The sequence below is a fragment of the Muscardinus avellanarius genome (assembly GCF_963383645.1).
Source record: "Muscardinus avellanarius genome assembly, chromosome: 12".
Taxonomy (NCBI): domain Eukaryota; kingdom Metazoa; phylum Chordata; class Mammalia; order Rodentia; family Gliridae; genus Muscardinus; species Muscardinus avellanarius.
In genome coordinates, this window is record NC_137798.1 from 10,858,643 (window position 1) to 10,880,090 (window position 21,448).

Sequence of the window (21,448 nt, forward strand, 5' to 3'; positions counted from 1 at the left end):
CCGCTTACCTGCAGTGGTAGCCACTGAACACATAAGCACACTTACATGGTGATTTTGACCGATTGCTGGAGGCTGGGTGGATTGCATGAGACAGAAATCTCTGCTGCCTGCAGACCTAAGGACAGCTAAAACTTTCACGACACTGCCGGACGTGGTGGCTCACGCTTGTAATCTCCGCGCTCGGGAGGCAGAGACAGGAGGATTGCGCAGGTTCGAAGCCAGCCAGCTTTTTTGTTTCCAAAAAATAAAAAAAAGCATAAAATAGGTCTGGGAGTGTAGCCTGGAAGTAGAAGGGCTTCCAGGAACCCCAGTACCACATGGCCATTAGCTTTACCCATCATATTTTTACAGTGAAGACCTTGAAAAGATTTCCTTTTGACACTCACAGAATAAGTAAAAGAATTGTCATTGTGAAATATGTCTGGTGCATTTTCACAACCGAGATCTTCTTTCCAGGGAAGCCTTTTAAAGGGACATATCCCACCTGAGGGAAAGGTATTACTCCAACTCTTGACCCTCTAGATTCACTATCTCCTGTAAGAGGGGAAAAAGTTACATTCATAGAAATATACTTGTGAAGGCCACACCCCCCAAACACAGATCCACTGAAAAACTGAGGTTAAATCATGGAATTATGGAATATTTTCCTCACCTATATTCTGAATACTAAGCCATCAGGACTCTAATAGCATAAGTTATAGGTGAAAGGGATGTAAGACACAGAATCTCTGTGACAAAGAGTACTTAAGGAATTACAAAAGCAAGAAGTGAGAAATAAAGAGACACAAGAGATACAACTTGTCTATCTCTAAGCTAAATCAACAAATCATCACATGAAAAGCCTATCTCAGTTAATGATAGATATTAGATTTATAAGACATTCATTTTTTATTAAAAATCAAATTTATATATTTAGGGTTTATGAAAAACATTGAAAATATTCAAGGACAAGCTGATAAAATACGCAGAAATATGGAAATTTAAAGAAAAAAAATCAAAAGGAAATTCTAGGCATTATAAGGGAAAGAAAGGATGCTGTGGACAGGCTCATCAGAAGATGGGACAAGGCTGAGAAACAAATGGTAAGTGTGATAGGCTGATAGAAGCTTCTCAAACCAAAGCAAATGAAGAAAACCAGAAGAGAGCTTCCAAAATTGTTGAGTATTTCCAGAAGCTATAACACAACACTTCACGGAAAAAAAATATGAGGAGGAAGAATAAATGTTTTAGGTAAAAATGGCTGCAAACTTTCTAAAATTATGGGTGGCCATCAAAACACAGATCCAGGAAGCTCAGAAAAAAAGAAAGATTAAAAAAAAAGCAAACAGACAAAAATACATGAACCTATTCTCTTTAAGGTAAAAGAATTGAGAAATAGATATTATGCTGCTCCTAATCCTTACAGATCTACAATAGGTATATTAATTTCAGAAAATAATAGAGTACAGAAGAAAGAAACATCTCAAGTAAGAAGTTAAATTAAGCAATAATAAAGTGAGTTGTTCTCCAAGAAGATATATTACTAAACATGCATATACATAGTATTTGAAGGAAAATTGGTAGAACTACAAGTATAACAGAAAAATCCACTATCATAGATTGAAGTTAGATACTTCAACCCCCTTCAATTAATAATCAATAGATATAGTTGGCAGAAAATCAATAAGAGTGGAAATGAACACCACCAACAACTAGCTTGAATATATATATATATATATATATATATATATATATATATATATTAATATTATATTATATATATATATATATATATATAATATTCTGTTCCTAACATAGTATACATTCTCTTCAAGAGCATATGGAACTTGCAACATGATAGAATATATTTGGGGCTTTAAAACAAACCTTGATAAATTTCCAAGAATAGGTTTTGCAATGAATGCTTTCAGAACACTTAAAATTAAACCAGAAATAATTGAAAGGTGGAAAATTTCCAAATATTTATAAATTAAATAGCACATTTATAAATAACAGATGGGTCAAAGAAGAAGTTGCAAGACATAGTACTAAATATTTTTATTGAAACAAAAACAAAACTACAACATATCAAAATTGGAAGGATAAAGTGAAAGCCAGTCTTAGACAGCACTTAAGAGCAGTTAATGCATATATTAGACAAGTATATGAACTAAAAACATAAGCTCCCCTCTTGAAAACCTTTTAGAAAAAGGAGCAATATGTACCTTGAGCTGACCAAATATTTACAGCAGAAATCAATAAAATTGAAAACAGGAAGGCAACAGAGAAAAACAACAGAAAAAAACAGTACTCTTGAAAAGATACATAAAATTAAGCATTTAGCCAGGCTAAACAAGAAGAAGAAAGATATAAATTGCCAATATTGGAGACAAAGATGCGTTGTCTGTCTGCTAGGGCTGCCAAAACAAAATAGCATAGCTCATGTGGCTCAAACAATTAGTTTATTTCTCCTAATTTTGGAGCCTAGATGTCCAAGATGAAGGCACTGGTCAATTTGGGTTCTTGTTGAAGTTTTCTTGTCATACAGATAGCAAAGTTCTTTCTATGATCTCTCCTTTGGTCATATGGAGAGAAAAAGATTTCTTTTTGTTAACAGGGCCATAAATCTTATTTAATTAGGGTCCAAACACTACAAGTCATTGTATCCTTTATTAACTCCTAAAAGCCGCATCTCCTAACACAGTCTCACTGGGGTTTAGGGCTACAACATAGAAATCTGGGGAGAATACAATTCAGTCCATCTTCGTGATCCATCGATACTGATCCCAAGAACATTAAAATGAGAATAAGTAAAATTGTGAACAACTAGGTGTTCGGATATTTCATAGTGTAGGTGAAATGAACCAATTCCCTGAAAGACACAACCAATTCCCACAGAATAAATAGGTAACTGAAATACCAGACTTTGGCTGGTAATAATGTGCCAATATTGCTTCATTAGTCATAACAAATGAACCACAGCAATTTGAGGTGTTAACAACAGATAATAGGAGAAACTGGGTGTAGAGTATATGGGATTAGTATACTATCTCAAACTTTATAAACCTAGAACTATTCTAAAATAAAAATATTTATTTAAAATTATCAAACACGAGTGACAACAGAAGACCAAAGGGTATGGATTCTTGAACCCTAAATTATATTAAGACTTTCCTTTTAGTGGAATGAAGTCACCTTACAACTCAGCCATACCACTTTTGGGGATCTTCGCAAAGGCATTGAAATCGGATAATGACAGGGACACATGCATCTCCTTGTTTGAATCAGGATAGGCACATTATGGAACCCGCCTAGGAGTCCATCAACAGATGAATAAATCACAAAACTATGATATATGCACACAATGGAATTCCTCTCATCCCCCATAACATCATTTGCAAACATCATCATTTCCTGCAACACCATTTGCAGGAAAATGGATGGAATCAGAGAATATAAAGCTTAGTGAGACTAGCCAATCACAAAATTGAAAGACCACTTATCTTTTTCTCATGCGTGAAAGCTAGAGAGAAACTGGGAAATAAGATCTCAAATAAATGAGGGAAGACATAAGTGGAATGGGTAAAAGGGCCTGGGAAGGAGGACGGGACGATCTGATGATGGCAACTATTCAAAAATGCCTTGTTCATACACAGTTTTCAAACCCAAACGTATACTCTATGTCCCAAAAAAGATAGTACAACATTCAGGGGCTATTGCTTTTTTAAAATTTTCTTCATAACATATCAAGATGTTTCTCATGTATGAAATGGGCATGATTTATTCTGCCCAAATGTAAAGACCATCTATTTTTTTTTTCTCATTGTCTGGTCAACATCCACTTTTCTTTCAAAAGTAGCTCAAATATCACTTCCTCTATGAAAAGTTTCCTCATCCCAGAAATAGATTTACCCCTACCTCTTTGGTACTTGATTTAAACCTGTAAAACTGAACATATATCTTTTTTCCAGTAAAGGATGTAAATGGCTGATGAAAGTTGGAGAAGTCATTTCTGAATATGAATCCAGAGACGTGCAGTGCTGTATGAATTTATATGTCATATGAGCTCCAGGTTAAACAATAGTTAAATGCACCGGTATGAAGGGGTTTTTAACCCTTTATTGAATCTACTTTTTTTTTTTCTGTTTCGCTCATTAGTTGAAAAATTGCTTCTTATTTTTAGTTTAAACTTGACTGAGCTCAAGATGCCTGGCGAAGAAAGATTATTTTCAAGTATGTCTATGAGACTGTTTCTGGAAGAGGTTACCATTTGGAACAGTGAATAGGGTAAAGAATATTGTCTTTACCTGGGTAGATAGGCATTATTCAATTTCTGAAGGTTTCAGATAGAAAAAAAAAAAAGGTGATAATGGTAATTTTTGTCTCTCTGAGCTGGCTCCTTGATGGTTCTTGGGCCGCTGGACGAAGACTGAGTTACATCACGGACATTCCCGGATCTCTAGTTTGTAACAACAAATAGGGAAATTTCTCAGTTTCCACTACTGTGTGAGCAAATTCTTGAAATAAATAAATTAATAATTAGACAAGCAGTACTGGAAGTACTGGTTCTGTCTTTCTGGAGAACAATTATACCTAATATATTCTATGTGAGAAAGGGATATGAATTCATTTACTAGCCCCAGAGGCTAATCCTGTATTAGCAAAATACAAGAAAATAACAAAGATTGAATTCATTGAATGAATAAGAGTTTAATTCTTTTTCTGGTACCATACTAAAGATTGGGGATATAAAGATAAAATATTTCAATAATAATTGAAAGAATTATTGTGGCAATATCACATAAATATGAATATATATGTAAATATGTACATATTATATTTTGTGGACTTTGTTTTCTCTTCCTTGTATCTTGTCTCTGTACTAAAAATAAGTCTCACAACTTATTACAGTTGCAACAGCTTTACAAATATCATCAAGCTTTCACTTTAGATACAGGAAATCGAGTTTTGAAAAACTGCCAGAAGACCAAGGAACTTCTTTGCTAAAGCCTTAAGTGCAAAGAAATACACTGGTATTCCTGTGACGGTAACTTCGGCAATTTACTTCTTTAATTCGACACTAAGTGCAGCTTTAGTTTTCAGCCAACAAAAGAGAACAACCCAATTGAGAAAATACCATTAGAACCATAGAGATATTACTTGGACACTATTCAAATGGCTTTTAAAGACATTAGTTGCTGGGTGTGATGGCAGAGACCATCCCAGTACTTGGGAACTTGAGATAGGAGGATCCCAGTTTCAAGGGCAGCCTCAGAAACTTAGTAAGGACCTCCATATCTTAGTGAGACCCTGTGTAAAAAAATTTAAAATAGTAATATAATAGAGCTGGGGTGTATTTCATAAGTAGAATGTTCCTGGGTTCAATCCCCAGCATGCATATACATATACTAATATATAGAGAGATATAGATATATTAGTGAGCATTGCATTTAGGTTTTAAAGGGCTGTGTAAAATGCTCCAAGGTAACAGAAAATCATTCACCTTTCTCCTCTTTCTACCTCTTAAATAGAGAAATTATTGGGCAAATAATTTTTGAGAAACCATATTGCTTTTGCTTGTACAAGGACAATAATACTTGAGAAAAAGGCCCATTTTTTCCTAAATTTCTTTTAAAGGCTTGCCTCATGTGACATCATAAACCAATGAATAATGGATAAATAAATAATGAATACTGCCAATAACTGGCCAATCATTTGGAAAATTATTCGTTCTTTACCAAATATGTTTTATTTTTAGTTAAAAATAGAAAGTATAAAGGTCCTGTAACTTAAAAAAAACAGGCTTTCAGTTTCTGGTCCAACCTGTCAACAACTTAGAAATCATCACCCCTATCCTTTCAAGAAGAAAATCTGAATATCAACAATTATTAGATTTACCTCAATTAATATTGAGGACATGTGGAAAACTGCTGTCTTGAAAACTGGAGTGATAGGTAGATACAGAGAATCAGTGCTTACGTGGACCAGAAGCCCAGCTGCTGGAGCCAGGACCAGCAGGAACACTGATGCTGGAACTTATGGATTTCTGAACATTGACCATTCATTGCTTGAAAGATGCAAACTCTGGCTTTCTGAGTGTAAAAATCTTACACTGTCGTCATAGTGAGAACCAGGTGGGGCTTTTGCTCACTGTGAGGACTAGAGAAACAGAATACAGGGGATAAGACAGTCTAGAGAATTAAGGTACTAGGAGAAGTTTATGCAAAACTAAGATTGGAAAAAAATATGATACAAAAAAAGGAAAATAGATTTTGGCATGCATTATGTTTTTAAAACGCCATGAAGTAGGTTCTTAAAAGGGTCAAATAATATTTACAACAAATTTTGTAATATTTACCACAAAATATTTGCAACCGAGGGATAGTGTGTTAATATATAGTCACGCGTCACTTATCAGAAGTACGTGCTTAAAAATGCATCCTTAGGAGATCTTGACATTGTGGGAACATCCCAGAAAGTACTTACGCAAACCTAGATGGTGTGACTGTCACTCAAAGTGGTCTCTTGATGCAACGAAGCGATATAAGCACAGGCTGTAGGATGCTGCTTTTGTACACTGTTTTACAGTAAGCTTTTATAAATATGAGTTCACACTCAACAATAAAAGTTTATGTTAGCCAATACATAAATGATAACATTTTTTTGGTGGTACTGGGGTTCCTGGAAGTCCTTCTACCTCTGGGCTACACTCCCAGACCTATTTTATATATTTTTTTAATTTGGGAACTTAAGCCAGCGCGGCTGGCTTCGAACCTGCCCGATCCTCCTGTCTCCGCCTCCCAAGCGCGGGGATTACAAGCGTGCGCCACCACGCCCGGCGATGACAGACATTTTTAAACATAAAGTGTTATCCATTGTATGTTATTGTAGGTGCTATTCTTTTATAAAACTGGCAGAAAGTAAGACTTTTTTTAAACAACAGTAGCATCACAAACAGGTGAGAGATTAGTTGCTCTACAGGTTACCCCAGCTACAACATCACTGAAGGCCAGGAGTTTTTCTGTTTCATTATACGCTTATGAAATCACCTTAGTATATATGGTGTGTCACCACCAGAAAAGTCATTATGTGGCTCATGAATTATGAATGCTCACAGATCAATAGGAAAATATTCCTTGCTTAAAAATTCTGTAAAAATACAAAGGAACTGCTGGCCAAAATCAACCAAAGTAGTTATCACTCTTCATTGTTGTACAGATAGCATGACAACATATTAAAAAATCCTCCAAAATTTACCAACCAATTGAACCAAGAATTCTATTACTGTTAAACTTAAAATGTAACCACAAACTTGCACATGCTTGTAATCCCCATGCTTGGGAGGCGGAGACAGCAGGATCGTGCAGGTTTGAAGCCAGCCGCGCTGGCTTAAGAGACTCTGTTTCCAAATATAAAATATAAAATAGGTCTGGGAGTGCAGCCTGGAGGTAGAAGGGCTTCCAGGAACCCCAGTACCACAAAAAAAAAAAAAATGTAACTACAAAAATACATAAAACTAGATGTCAAAAGTTTGTGGTATTATTTCTTATAAAATTAGCACTTAGGGAGTATCTACACCTCTAATAATAATATTTAAATAATATGTTTTTTAAATAATATTTAAATAATATTATTTAAATATATTATTTAGGCTGGGCAGGTAGAGGGTGGCCCAGCCCACACCCCGGAAGACCCGGTACCAAGCAGGAGGCCCAAGCCTATGTTCTGAGGAACTCAGAGCTTTTGTGCTATAGTGGGGCGTGGTGCGCTTAGCGCTTAGTACAGCAGATCCAGCTCTGCGTGGTTAGGCTGTGGGACTCTGCTCTTGGAAGGGAGAAAAAATTCATTGCTGCCGAGTGCCTGATCCCACAACCTCTTCAAACCACATGTCCTGTCTTCTCTCATTTAAAAAAAGAAAAAAGGAAAGGAAAGGAAAAAGAAAAAATGAGAGTGGTGAAGATGGCCACGGCGGCAGCCAGGATTCTGGAGATTCAGACAAAACTTATCCAACTGACCTGGACCTTTTGGAAAAACCTCTGCGGAGGGGGACTGCTTCTTCCTTACATGCTTAAGAATTCTGGACATCATCTGTAAGGAGGGAGCTCAGCGGAGAACTAGGAGGAAGGCGGTGGCAGCCGTGGCGGCTGCGGTGGCGGTGGAGGCTAGTATTTGGAAGAGGCAGAGATCTGATCCAACCCACCCTGATCTTCTGAAGAAATTGCCCCAATGGAGGAATGCTACCGTCGCCCATGCTCAGGAATACTGGACAACATGCAGAGTGGGAAAGGAGTTTGGGAAAGAATTGAGGTGGTGGAGGCTGGGGCCAGTGAAGCTAGGATCAGAGCCTGCCACGAGGCAAGGCTCATGCTGGGCCCAGTGAAGCTAGGAGTCCCACCTCCGTTACCACTTTCATGGTGGTGACCTTCCCATCTTTTTCTCTCCTGTCAGGACACAGAACATTTTTATACCCTTCTCTTTAATCTCCATGTTCATTCCATTCTTTGTTCTTAAGTTAAATGTAACTCCGGCAAACCACCAGTCTTTTGGGAGAAGCTTTCAGAGTCTTTATTAGTTTTGTGAAGTTCATTCTCAAATTTTTTCAAGGAAGAGAAAAAAATATTCATTGACTTGTGGCAATTTTTTTTTTTTCCGGTACTGGGAATGGAACCCAGGGGCATTTTACCTCCAAGCTCTACCCCCAGCCCCAAATTTTTATTCTTTCATTTAAAACAGGGTCTTATTGAGTTGCAAAGGACCTCACTAAGTAGTAGTTGAGGATGGCCAAGAACCATGTTTTCCCTGACTCAGCCTCCCAAATGCTGGGATTATAAGCATGTGCCACCACACCCAGCAAATTTTAAATTTTTTTTAGCTTTTCTACCTAAAGGGTGACTGAGCTGAATATAAAATTCTTGGTTCCCACTTTATTTTGCTAAATATCTTGTATTCATCTTCCTATTATTTTCTGGCACTGAATAGTGCTCTGGGGAAATTTTAAGGCAGCCTGATACTTTTCCCCTAAAAGGTAACTTTCATGTTGTGCCTTATTAACCAAAAGAATTATTTTATTTCTTTAAATTTAAGAAGCTTTCCAGACTGTCTTGCTGTTAAATGTTCTGTGTTGACTTTTACCTAAGATATTCTTTCATGATCATCATTTTCAATTTGAAAACTCATTTTTAAAGGTAAACCTTAAACAGATTTAAATATTCATATTACATTGTTTTGATTTTGATTTTCAGTGTAAGGGTTATATGTTTTCTTTTTTTTATAATCACAAAGGTCCTTTATTTTATTTTTTTTAATTTATTTTTTATTGGTGCAATGTATTCATACATCATAGTGGTATAAAGAAAATACTTTTGTAGACATACATGCACATCTTGTCCAGTTAGCCCCTACCACGATCCCCACCCCATTCCCTCCCCATCCCTCCTTCCCACGCTTGGCTTACTGGTTGACATCTAGTATTATAGCAATTTATATAATATTAACATTGATAATCTCACATAACAGTTTCATTTGTCTGGTACCAAACTTTTGATGACTTAAAGATAACATTTCAATATTTCTTTTTGCTTTCTTTCTTACCAGAGAATATTTTTTTCTCTTTTTTTTTTTTTTAGGTGAAACTATCATACATTTATTTATTTATTTTTCAGAAAAAATCTATCCTGATATGGAATATGGACTCTAGATACCCAAAACAGTCTCAAAGAAGAACAAAGCTAGAAGATGTATATTTTCTGATTTCAAACCATATAAAGCTACAATAATTGAAACAGTGTAGTACTGTTCTAAAGGCAGATATATAAACCATTGGAGCTAAATAAAAGCCTAGAGATAAATTCTTCCATACATTGTCAAGTTATTTTTGACAAGGTTTCCATGAACTTTTGGTGGAGGAAATACTAGTCTTTTAACTAAATATTGTTGAAAAATAATAATAAATGAAAAAGAATAAAATTGGACCCTTACCTAACACATATACAAATATTAACTCAATATAGATAAAAGACCTAAATATAAATCTTAATACTATAAGCTTTTAGAAGAAAATCTGGGTCATAAAACCTCACAACATTGAAATTGGCAGTGATTTCTTGGATATGATTTCAATGGCACAGGCAACAAAAGAGTAAATAAACTCCCTAAAAAATAAAAAAATATTGTATATCCAAAGACAATGTAAACAGAGTTAAAAGTTACTGATCCTCTTCCAAGAGTTCCTCCTATGACCCATTTCTCCCTAACTCTCACATATTAGGGAAAGCATCTGATTTCTTATTTTTTGTGCCTGACTAATCTCACTTAGCATAATGTCCTCCAGTTCCATCCATTTCCCTGAAAATGATGTAATTGAGTTTTTTTTTATGGCTGAGTAAAATTCCATTGTGTACATATCCCACAGTTTTGTAATCCATTCATCTGTTGATGGAGATCTTGGCTGGTTCCATAGTCTGGCTATGGTGAATTGTGCAGCCATGAACATAGATACACATGCATTAGTTTGGTAGTTTGGTTTCTTTTCTTTTGGGTAGATACCCAACAGTGGTATTGCTGGATCAAATGGAAGATTTGTTCCCATTCTTCTGAGGATTCTTCATACTGTTTTCCAAAGTGGTTGCACTAATTTGCAATCCCACCAACAATGTCTTAGAGTCCCCACTTCTCCACATCCTCGCCAGCATCTGTTGTTGTTTGTGTTTTGAATGATGGCCATTCTAGTTGGAGTTAGGTGAAATCTCAGGGTAGTTTTGATTTGCATCTCTCTGATTGCCAGTGATGTTGAGGGGTTATATGTTTTCAATTCGTCTTTTTCTATCTAGTTCTTTTTTTAAAAAAAGTCTTCAATTCTGTTTTACTTTGACCCTTTTGTACATTTTCATTCCCCAGGTTTCCCAAAGAAAACATTATCCTTTTTTATTCTCTTAAAATTTTCTTTATTTCTGAATTTTTCTACTTCTATCTTGCTTACTGCCAAGTTATATGTTTTATATCTTATTATCTCACCACCTTTTCTCCAAATTGATTTTTTATTTGTAGTTCTCCAAAAAAGCAGTTACTTTTATAAAAACTTTAAAAAATATAGTAAGACACATGCTCACAACAAGTATCTACCCCACAGAATGTTTTTTCTGTAATGTTTGTTTAAAATCCTGATGCCCTTTTACATACTTAAAAATATGTATGCTAAAGCTATTCCATTTTGATTTTTTTAATCATGCACCATTGAATGGTGCTATATTTCTGAAATAACATATATACACATACATATGCATATATACATATACATACATAATATATGCATATATATGTAAAGTTTCTACTTATATGGAGATCTGTCTTCTCTCAGGCTTTGTGTTCAAGGGATGTTTCTTTCCTTACTAGCACAGAGACAAAGTTCTTCCTTCAACGATGGCTTAAAACAAAAAAACAATATACATAAACTCTCTTCTTTCATTTCTCTCACTCCACTTTTACTCAGCCATAAAAAAGAACATACTGCAGAAAAATAGATGGAACTCGAGCATCTTATGCTAAGTGACATTAGCCAGTCACAGAAAGTAAAGAGTCACTCATTTGTAGAAACTAGAAAGAAAGTCAGTACCAAAGAGGATATCAGAGGAGACACTAGTAAAATGAGGAAGGGTGATTTGGGGAGGGACATAGGGAAGAGAAAGACAAGATCTGATGATGGACACAATTCAAATAATCCCTTGTTCATACGTGAAATTATCAGTATCAGCATAAACTTTATCTATGGAATGTCGGGGAGAGGAGAGCGGGGCCCAGAGGAAAACACACAAAGAATGCTGTGTGCTTATATGTTTTTGTTCATCTGAACCTCACTCTGATGCACAATTACAATACACCCATAAAATAAATAAACAAAAAATACTACGTAGGTAAATGCCCCCTCTCCTTTCTCAGTAAAACTCAATCTCAGACAACTTCTGGTAGTTTTTCTCAGCCTCCATTGTTCAAAGAAGAGAATAAGTCCTTGCATTTCATTTCTTCCCTTCTCTCTTTTCTTCCTTTCTTTCTCTTTCTTCTCTCTCTTTCTTTCTTTTCTTTCTTTCTTCATCTCTCTCTCTCTCTTTTGTATTAGAAATTAAACCCAAGGGTATTCTAAATCTAAGGCATATTTTCAGCCCTATTTTTGTTTTGTTTATTTTTTGCATTACTGGGAATAGAATGCAGGAGAATTCTACCTCGAAGCTACACGCCCAGCCCTATTTTTTATTTTTATTTTGAAACGGGGCCTCACTGATTTGCAAAGGGTCTCACTAAGTAGTAGCTAAAGCTGTCCACGAACCATGGTTCTCCAGTATTAGCCTCCCAAATGCTGGGATTACAAGCATGCACCACCACATCCGGCTTGTATCTTATTTTGGAAGAGAGTTTCACTAAGTTGCTGAGGGCCTCACTAAACTTCTGAGGGTGGCCTTGAACCTGTGATCAGCCTGTCCCAGCCTTCCAAGTACTGGGATTACAGGTGTGTGCTACCTGACTACATCCTTCACTTTTATTTCCCTCAAGGTTTCTGGAATTCTCCACCTGTGCACCACCCTCTGTATATTATATCATTTCTGCACAATAGCTTTTGTCCAATCTCAACACTTCTATAACTATTGATCAAATTGATAGATCAAACTTATATATGAATCTATAGACAAACCTATAGATCAAATATGTCTCAGAGTTCGCTAAACATGACATTTTCTAATTTTCTGTTCAAGGGAGAATTTTTTTTCTACCTCCAGGCTACACTCCCAGACCTATTTTATACTTTTTTATTTTTGGAAACAGGGTCTCTTAAGCCAGCGCAGCTGGCTTCAAACCTGCGAGATTCTCTTGTCTCCACCTCCCAAACGTGGGGATCACAAGTGTGTGCCACCACGCCCGGCCAAGGGAGAGGAAATATGCTGACTTACAAAGCAATACCTTTGCCAGAATTCCTTGATATATTTCTTTTTAATTTTTTTAATTTTTTATTGGTGCACTGTAGTCATTCATCTTAATAGGATAAAAGATGGTGAAGGCATACATGTACACATCACCCAGTTAGACCTTACCCAGTTCCCGCCTCATTCCCTCTCCATCCCTCCTTCTCATGCTTGGCTTAGTGAATGATATGTTTATCATGTGCTTTAGAGTTTCCCTCTTCCCCCCTCCCATCCCCTCAGTTAGGTCGCCTTATTTGCTCCTCTATAGGGTCTCCTTCTTCATCTAGAGTTCCTCCTGTCACCTATTTCTCCCTATATATTTCTATTCCACAAGGATCCACCAACCACCTACTTAAATTTAAATTCACTGGATTTAATAACTTTGATTCACAAAAGACAACTAAATGCAGATTAATATTTTCAATGAGAGATGAGTTTGATATTCTAAAATTTAGTAGGACTAAATACCAAAAACAATCTGGCACAAACATTTCATGACTCTAATAAATAGATGTAGAAATAAATATTATGGTAGACAGAAGGGGCACCTCTGACAGGAATATTCTCTGGGTAACTTGGTTTACGATTATTTTCTTACTATCTCCAAGTCAAATCCACTCCAAAATTTTCCACTATTCATCTTTATCTAATAATCTTCCAGCTGTCTGAGCAGTCCCAAAGAGCTTCCCCACAGCCCCCATATGCTTCCTGAAGTTTTCACCAACAACTGACAATTAGAGGTTTGTAGTCATTATTTGACTAAGAGAAATATGCAGTTCTTAAATATGAAAACCTGAACCAATCTAAGGCTTTCAAAAAGGAAGTACATTATTTTTCTCTACCTTGGGATTAAGTCCAGTAATAAAGCTTTAGTATTGAGTCGGACACAAAGACAGAGAAAGATAGTTTTCTTGGTTTTATTATATATCATCACCATCATCATTATTGCTATTCTGCAGGGAATAAACATATGGGCTCTTTTTCAAAACAAATTATTCAGGCTGAAAGCACAAAGATGGTTAAAATGCATATTAAACATTCAGTGTCTTATATACAAAGGAGAAAGCTATATATGATTGGAACAATTTTTTTTTTTACTTCCAGTATTGATAAAATAGAAGAACCTAATACAGACAAAATATTGCCAGAATGAACCAGGATCTCTGGGATCTTTATTTTAATGTATTTTTAAAAAAAGAGGAAATAAATTCATTTCTGTCATATATAACATGAACTGAAGAAAAGCACTATTAGCAAACATGCACAAATTCAGTATGAAAATATTTTCCAGAGGCAATCAAAGAATATCGTGTTCCTTTTTTGGGGAGCACAAATTTTGACAGTTTTTCTGCAAAGCGGTTGGCAAATTATAACAGAACCTTTAAGTGGGCCATAAAACTCAGCTTTTATTAAAATCTCAGTGTTATTAACAATAAATAAATGCAAATAAATTTTTAAAAGAAAATGTTCAAAGAAAAATATTTTTATAATGAAAATTGGAAGGAAATCTAAATGTTAAATAATAGGGAAACTTAAATATATAGAGTTTACATGTAACAGAATCTCATATACTCATTGAAAAGTGTTTCACATTAAAATGTTAGGCAAAAATGCAAGATCCAGAATTATTTACAGCTTGTTGTCAATGAGGTACAATTTATGGATTTAAAGAAAAGACATGTTAAAGGAAAATAGAGAAATATGATAGTTATTCCTAGATTGCGAGAATACTAGTTCTTCTTCTTGGGTGCTTGTAAAATGTTCAACAGTAAATAATATTTGTAATTTTACTTCTAATGATAATTATATAATAAATTTAACAGCATATTTCATGCTAAAAGGAAGGAAATTTGACCCTAAGTTAAGCTTCCTTTTTAAAGTAAATTTCAAGATATCTTATAATGAATTTGTATCTTTCAAATTTCTAATTTAACTCTAAGAACCAAACAGTTCCCATTATCTGGGTTATTGAGCTACAATTACTGTGATTATTTTCTGAGTATTAAAAGCCATTAAAGCTGCAGTGTTACCTCCTGTCCTATGGCATTTAAACGGAGACTTCCTTTTTAAATATTATCTTGGCAATATGATCCACCTTGTGTGGAGAACAAAATTCTTACTTAAATGCTTCCATTAATCAGTGTGTTCAAGTCATATTTAATGCGAGGAGACTTTGACTCATTTTATGGCCAATTAACACCTTCTAACCTGCTTAGCTCTGTGCATGAAATCTTAGCTCTAATATTTTCAAAATTTCTGTAAATTAAAGAATTGATTTTCAAATAAATCTAGATATATTCAGCAGGATATACTGGACCTTATTTCTGTAAGTTGGTATAAAACATCTGACTCTTGACCCTCAAGTTCCAGGTGCTTTATTTCCTTCCCTCAAAGGGTGATCAATATTATAAGTCATTTATTGTTTAATTAAAAAATGAATCATTATAATATATCATTGTTGGTAGATTCAATGAAAGGTATAGGGGTGAATAAGACATACAAGCGATTTTTCACAAGCACAAAAATCAGGAAGAAACATGCAGTTAACTTAAATATGGGGCAAAAATGTAATAAGAGCTATAATAATGGAACCAAGGAGTTGCTTGAGATTATTTCAAACTAGGAGAAAGTGTACAGACTTCTTTGATAGCCAAGATGCCTCACAAGATGAAAATAACCACACAGATGCCGGGCGTGGTGGCGCACGCTTGTAATCCCCGCGCTTGGGAGGCAGAGACAGGAGGATCGCGCAGGTTCGAAGCCAGCCGCGCGCGCTGGCTTAGGAGACCCTGTTTCCAAATAAAAATGTAAAAATAGGTCTGGGAGTGTAGCCCGGAGATAGAAGGGCTTCCAGGAACCCCAGTACCACCAAAATAAATAAATAAATAAATAAATAAATAAATAAATAAATAACCACACGGCAGTGATAATGGCCTTACATTTGAGGATTGGTCTGTGCATAGAGCAGTTAATTAGGTTCTATTCAGCAACCTGCAGCCTCTTTCTAGCAATCTCTTTGGCAAACGAAGATTTTGGTCATAATGAAAGAGAACAACGCTATCTCCATTGCTGGCAAACGGCACAAAGATCACCTTCTGGTAATCCGGGGATAGTAGCCAGAGCTTTAAGTATAAAGGATGCAAGTTTCCTCACTGAGTTGATAGGCCCATTTGTCATGCTATTATTGACAAAGTTGCATCGACCTAATTACAGTCACCTATAATTACGAGGCTTACGTTGTCACCAGGACTTCACTGGAGTTTTCTAAAAGTTTAAAAAATATAAGATTTGGTAATCAATACTGCATTTTAAGAATAGCATCCAATTTAGTTACTCTTAATTGTTGAAAAGAGGATGCCTTTGTATCGGTGAGATCATTCTTGAAGTCGAATTCCTCAGCTGAGCAAAGAAACCTGAAGATGATGATTATTTTTTGTCAAGTGTCTGAAATTGAGTGGCAATGATGAGATCTCAGGTGTACACTTTTATTTTTTTATCATTCTGCTTCAGAATTTGTTCCACGAAGGGGTCTATGGGTGCGTAAGTGTCCTGAATATGTCCCCTGACTTCACTGTAATCAGTTAACATTATCTGAGTAGAGCCAGCTAAATAAAAGTTTAAAAAAATGGAAATATGGGTTTCAGAAATAGCTGACTCCACGAAAGCTAAGGTTAAAGGAAATGCATTTATTCTGAAAAGCATCCATTAATCAGGACTCTGTCTATTTGATTAAAAGCTCTTTCAGTAAAAAGCAACAGAAATCCATTTAAACTAACATGTGAAAGGGGAAATTTATAATAAGAACAAGGAGCTATACCATGGGACCCAGAGAAGAAAGAGAGCTGCTCACACAAAGACCGATCCCGAGAAATTGGAAGACCAGGCACCAGGGCAGGTGTTATCCATCTGTATGTCACACCCTGTCTTTCCCAGTTCTCTCTTGCTTCTGCCTCTGGTATTCAGGTTTGGTCTCCTCTCTTTTCTGCGTGTGCAATTTGATGAGTGCATGTTAAAATGGCATTCGGCAGTGATGGTCTGAATTATGAAATTGCTTTTCTTACAAATTTAAATGTTATTTTATCCTGACATGTGTGCCCAGTCCCCAAATTTCCGGAAGAACAATCCTAATTGGCATAGTGTGAACCAGGCATTTACTCCCTGTGTTTGGTGGGGGAGTTTCCAAGAAAATGTCTCTTCCGTGAAAAACTGCATTTGGATATTTCCCCCGTACTGTTCTAGGAAACGCCTTTGCTGGTGAAGCAGAATTCATTTCCAGGAGTGTCTACCACTGTACATCCCAGGTATCAAAACTGGGATGCATAGTACTACCTCACTCCAAAGCCCTGTGTCACTGCCACATTTACAAACGAAAGGCCTATACTAGCTTGTTCTCTGATAATTATAAGGGAGACACCACTCACTCATAGGTGGTAGGGACATCTGAAGGGAGATTTCACAGTCTGAGGAACAATTTTCTGAACATCTCTGAAAGCAATTAAGCTAGTCCCATACACAGTAAGACTATGGAGGTCAGGAAAATGGGTTGCGGTGCCGGATTCTTCTGAGAAGAATATCCTGGACCACAGTCTCTTCCTGAATCCATTTCTGGGTTTCCAAAGAGGCCACTCTTCTTTCTTGACATCACTAGACAATGACTGAGCATAGCAAGCAGGAGCCCGTGGTGTTCATTGCTCTAGCCAGTATCATAGAGCAAGTATCATCACATGATACTTCCCACCTGTTCTTTAAGGCCTCTTCCTCCTTTGTATTTCCAGTGGTCTAAGATGCTCAGTCTTTGAGCCTTTCCACTGTTGCCTGGTTATTGCTCTTCCTCTGACACCAAGAATCCAAAATTGGCAAGACCTATTCTAGTAGATAGATCTACAATCACCTTATATGTGAATCTTTTGTCCAGAATGGTAGTCGGGGATGAAAACAGGGATATAATAGCAAGCTGTTATATCCTACATATAAATATGAGTTCTACTTTATATTTAAAAATATAAGAAATTATTTAATGACATTAAAAAGGGGTGATAACATGAGGTTAATGAATATAGAAAGAGTCAAATGTTAATTTAATGTTAATAACCCTAAGGAAAAGTTCAGTCATCACCAAAAAATTAAAATATATATAAAACATTAATGATGGTAAGTTAAAAGGTTAATTTTATTTTGCAGCTTTTAAGTTTCACATTTTTATTCTCCTAGCATATGCATTGTATGCTTTTTTCTCCAATACAAAAAAACAATAAGCTATTCTTAAACTTAAATCAATAGGAAGTCCTAGAACATACAAAAAATATAGAAATAAATCTCTATTAAGCCCTTTTTCAACTCATGTACCTTCAGTCTTAATACAACTTTCACTTTTTTTCCTTTCAAAATATTAACATTCTAATAAGCTTATGCCAAGATAAGGTGAGGCATGCAAAGTTTAACTGAGGGAAGTGGTGAAGAGGAGGAGAAGGAGTAGGCAGGTGACCTCCAAACTGTGAACCGAAGACTTCCCACCCATGGAAAATACCTTGGCGAGACCCTCCTCTTTTGTAGTCAGTGCTTTGAGTATACCTGGTGGCTGTTTCTGCTGTCCCCCAATCAGAGGGCTTTAACCAAGACTTAATCATTTTCCGTAGCCTCATGAGAAGTCTATAAGAAATGACAGGAGTGGTTTGTTTCATCAATTCCCATGCAGTTTACCTGTTGATTTTATTTTTCCTATCCTCTTTTACAGTCGTTCTATGAATAAACAAACATCTCACAGTTGGTATGACCAAAGAGGACAAATTGGATCCACCACCCTCAGAAATTGAGTAGCAAAGACAAGACCCAGTTATTTGAACTGACTTGGGAACTCGCTGACCTATTAACCAGCTGGGACACCATATTGCAGGCACTATCAACTTGTGCATTCCTTGCCTGATGTAGAAACCAGTTTGATGTGTAAAAAAAAGTTGATTATAAATATATATATATATATATATATATATTTTGGCAGAGGACACATATGTGCCTTTGGGACTTTACTTCTTGTGAGGAAACTGAGTCACAATTCCTTCCAGAGAATACAGTGATATGTAGCTTCCTCAACCTTGGAATAAACATCCCAATCAACTGAAGTTCCTGGCTTATAGTAGGTAAAAAGCCCCAGAGTTATTCTTGTGGCATAGAATAGATTCTTTGTGATTCTTAAAACATCCTGCTATGTACAGATTAATGCTCCAGGCCAAGTAGAAAAGTCAATACAGATATTTAAAGAGAAAGGACTTTGATTTTCTAAGGTGGACACTTAGAAATGGACACTTTATCCATCTTAGAAATGTGTACAGCTAAGCCCCTGGGGATGAGAGCTTAGATAATACTGTTATACTTCTTATTATGTTACTATCAAATACTAAAGTATTATTTCGCTTGATACAAATTGAAATACACAGTACCTAAGCTTAAGGATCTTGACCAGTTACTTGAGTATCATCATTTGGGTTTGGGCTGCGAGATTTAACCTTTCTCTGTTGGAAGATACTACTGTGCCTCTGGTTGGCTGTTGATTGACGTTCTTTTGTGTAAGGTAGATTCTGAACGAATTCATGCTATGGCTGCATCTGGATTTCTCTTAGAAATGGTACCCTCATATCAAGAATACTCATTATTGCGGGAAGATGAACAGTTTCTGATTGTGATAGTGACTTCAAAATCAGGGGCCTCCTAGATAGTAAAAAAAAAAAAAAAAAAAAAAACCAACTCTCAAATCATACAAACCTCTAGGTGCCAAAGTGCTGCTAAATCACGCATGATACCTTCAGGATTTTCATGCTTTCTTTTGCAAAAGGAAACTGTCAACATTTTAAAAAAATTTTATTGGTGCATTGTAGTCATACATCTTAATGGGGTACAAGATGTTGGAGGTATATATGCACAGATCACCCAATTAGCCCTTCCCCAATTCCCCCAGTCTTTCTCTTGTTTGACTTAATGACTGACATTTATGTTTGTTAATGTACATCATGTGCATTAGAAAATTTCCCTCTTCTCCCTCCCATCTCCTCAGGTAAGTCACCTTATTTGTTCATTTGTTCATCTATAGTATCTTCTTTTTCATCTAGAGTTCCTTCTATGACCCATTTTCTCCCTAGCTTCTGCATATTAGGGAAAGCATCTGATTTCTTATTTTTTGTGACTGACTAACCTCACTTTTTCAAGGATATGCTTCGGGCCTTCAAATTTTTCTACACTTTTTTTTTTTCAATCCATTGATAATTTCTGTGGAGGTGAGAAGACTATCAGGCTGCCTGTTATCGGGTGGCCTTTTTTTAAACCAAACTGTGCTGCTCCTCTATGGATCACATCATGTCTCTACATATGACGCTGAATATAAAGGAACCAGGTGGAATATAATGTTCTCTGAAGTGGTGTCATATGTGTGTGAACCCTGCCAACATAATCAGTCCTCACTTTGTCTGTTAATGGTGCACCATTTTGGATTGCTGGAGAACTGCTGAAGTGAGACTTATCAGTCTTGGGACCAGATTCAGTGAACCAAAACACAAACACATGTTCTATCGATGTGGTGTGGTACCTCTTCCAGGTGTTGACAGCGTCCATGACTCCTGCTTACTGAGCACCTCCTCCTTGCCTGTTGCAGTAATAATCACATAAACTATCATGATCTTTTACTCTCCATAACACTTTTTTTTGTGTGTGTGTGTCACTGGAGATGGAACCCAGGGGCATTCTACCTCCGAGGTACACCCCCAGCCCTATCTTTTCATTCTTTATTTAGAAACAGGGTCTCACCGAGTGCGAACTGCAGCCCTCCTTCCTCAGGCTCCCAAATTTTGAGATTACAAGTGTGCACCACCACACCCGGCTCTGTCCATAACACTTTGAGGTGCACATATTTCACTCCTTGATTTTCACTTTTGGAGGCAAGTTCAGAAATTAGTCACACGAATCATCTATCTGGACTGAATGACAAATTCTAGTTCTATAACCCATTTATTTCTACAGTCATGTGATGAACTACATAAACTATTAATGAGCTAACAAAAGATTTCACTTTAAAAGTAGAATCATTGTGGCCAGTTTTTTTTAATATGACTAGGGAAACCACAAAATATTCTACTGACACCTTGAGTAAAGGCAAAGGTGGTACAATAAATGAAGCAAATAGAGGAAAACAGTTCAAAATATTAGAAATATAACCCTCAACCTAGGTATCTGGAAACTGAGCATCCCAGAGGCCCAACATTATTTTATTATTTCAGAAATATGAAGTGATGGGGACACTCAAACTTTTCAAGTCTGTGAAACAAGTTTTGAAGCCACAGTCTCTAGTGATTTTTATGCCAGTAGTTTAGAGAGACAAAATAAACTGAACCAGGCAATGGTTTTAATGTTTGTATTCCTCAAAAATTAATGTTGAATCTTAATTCCCAATGTAATAATATTATGAGGTGTGCCTATTAGTAGTTGATTGGGTTGTAGAGGTGGAGCCATCACAAATGGAATGATTTCCCTTA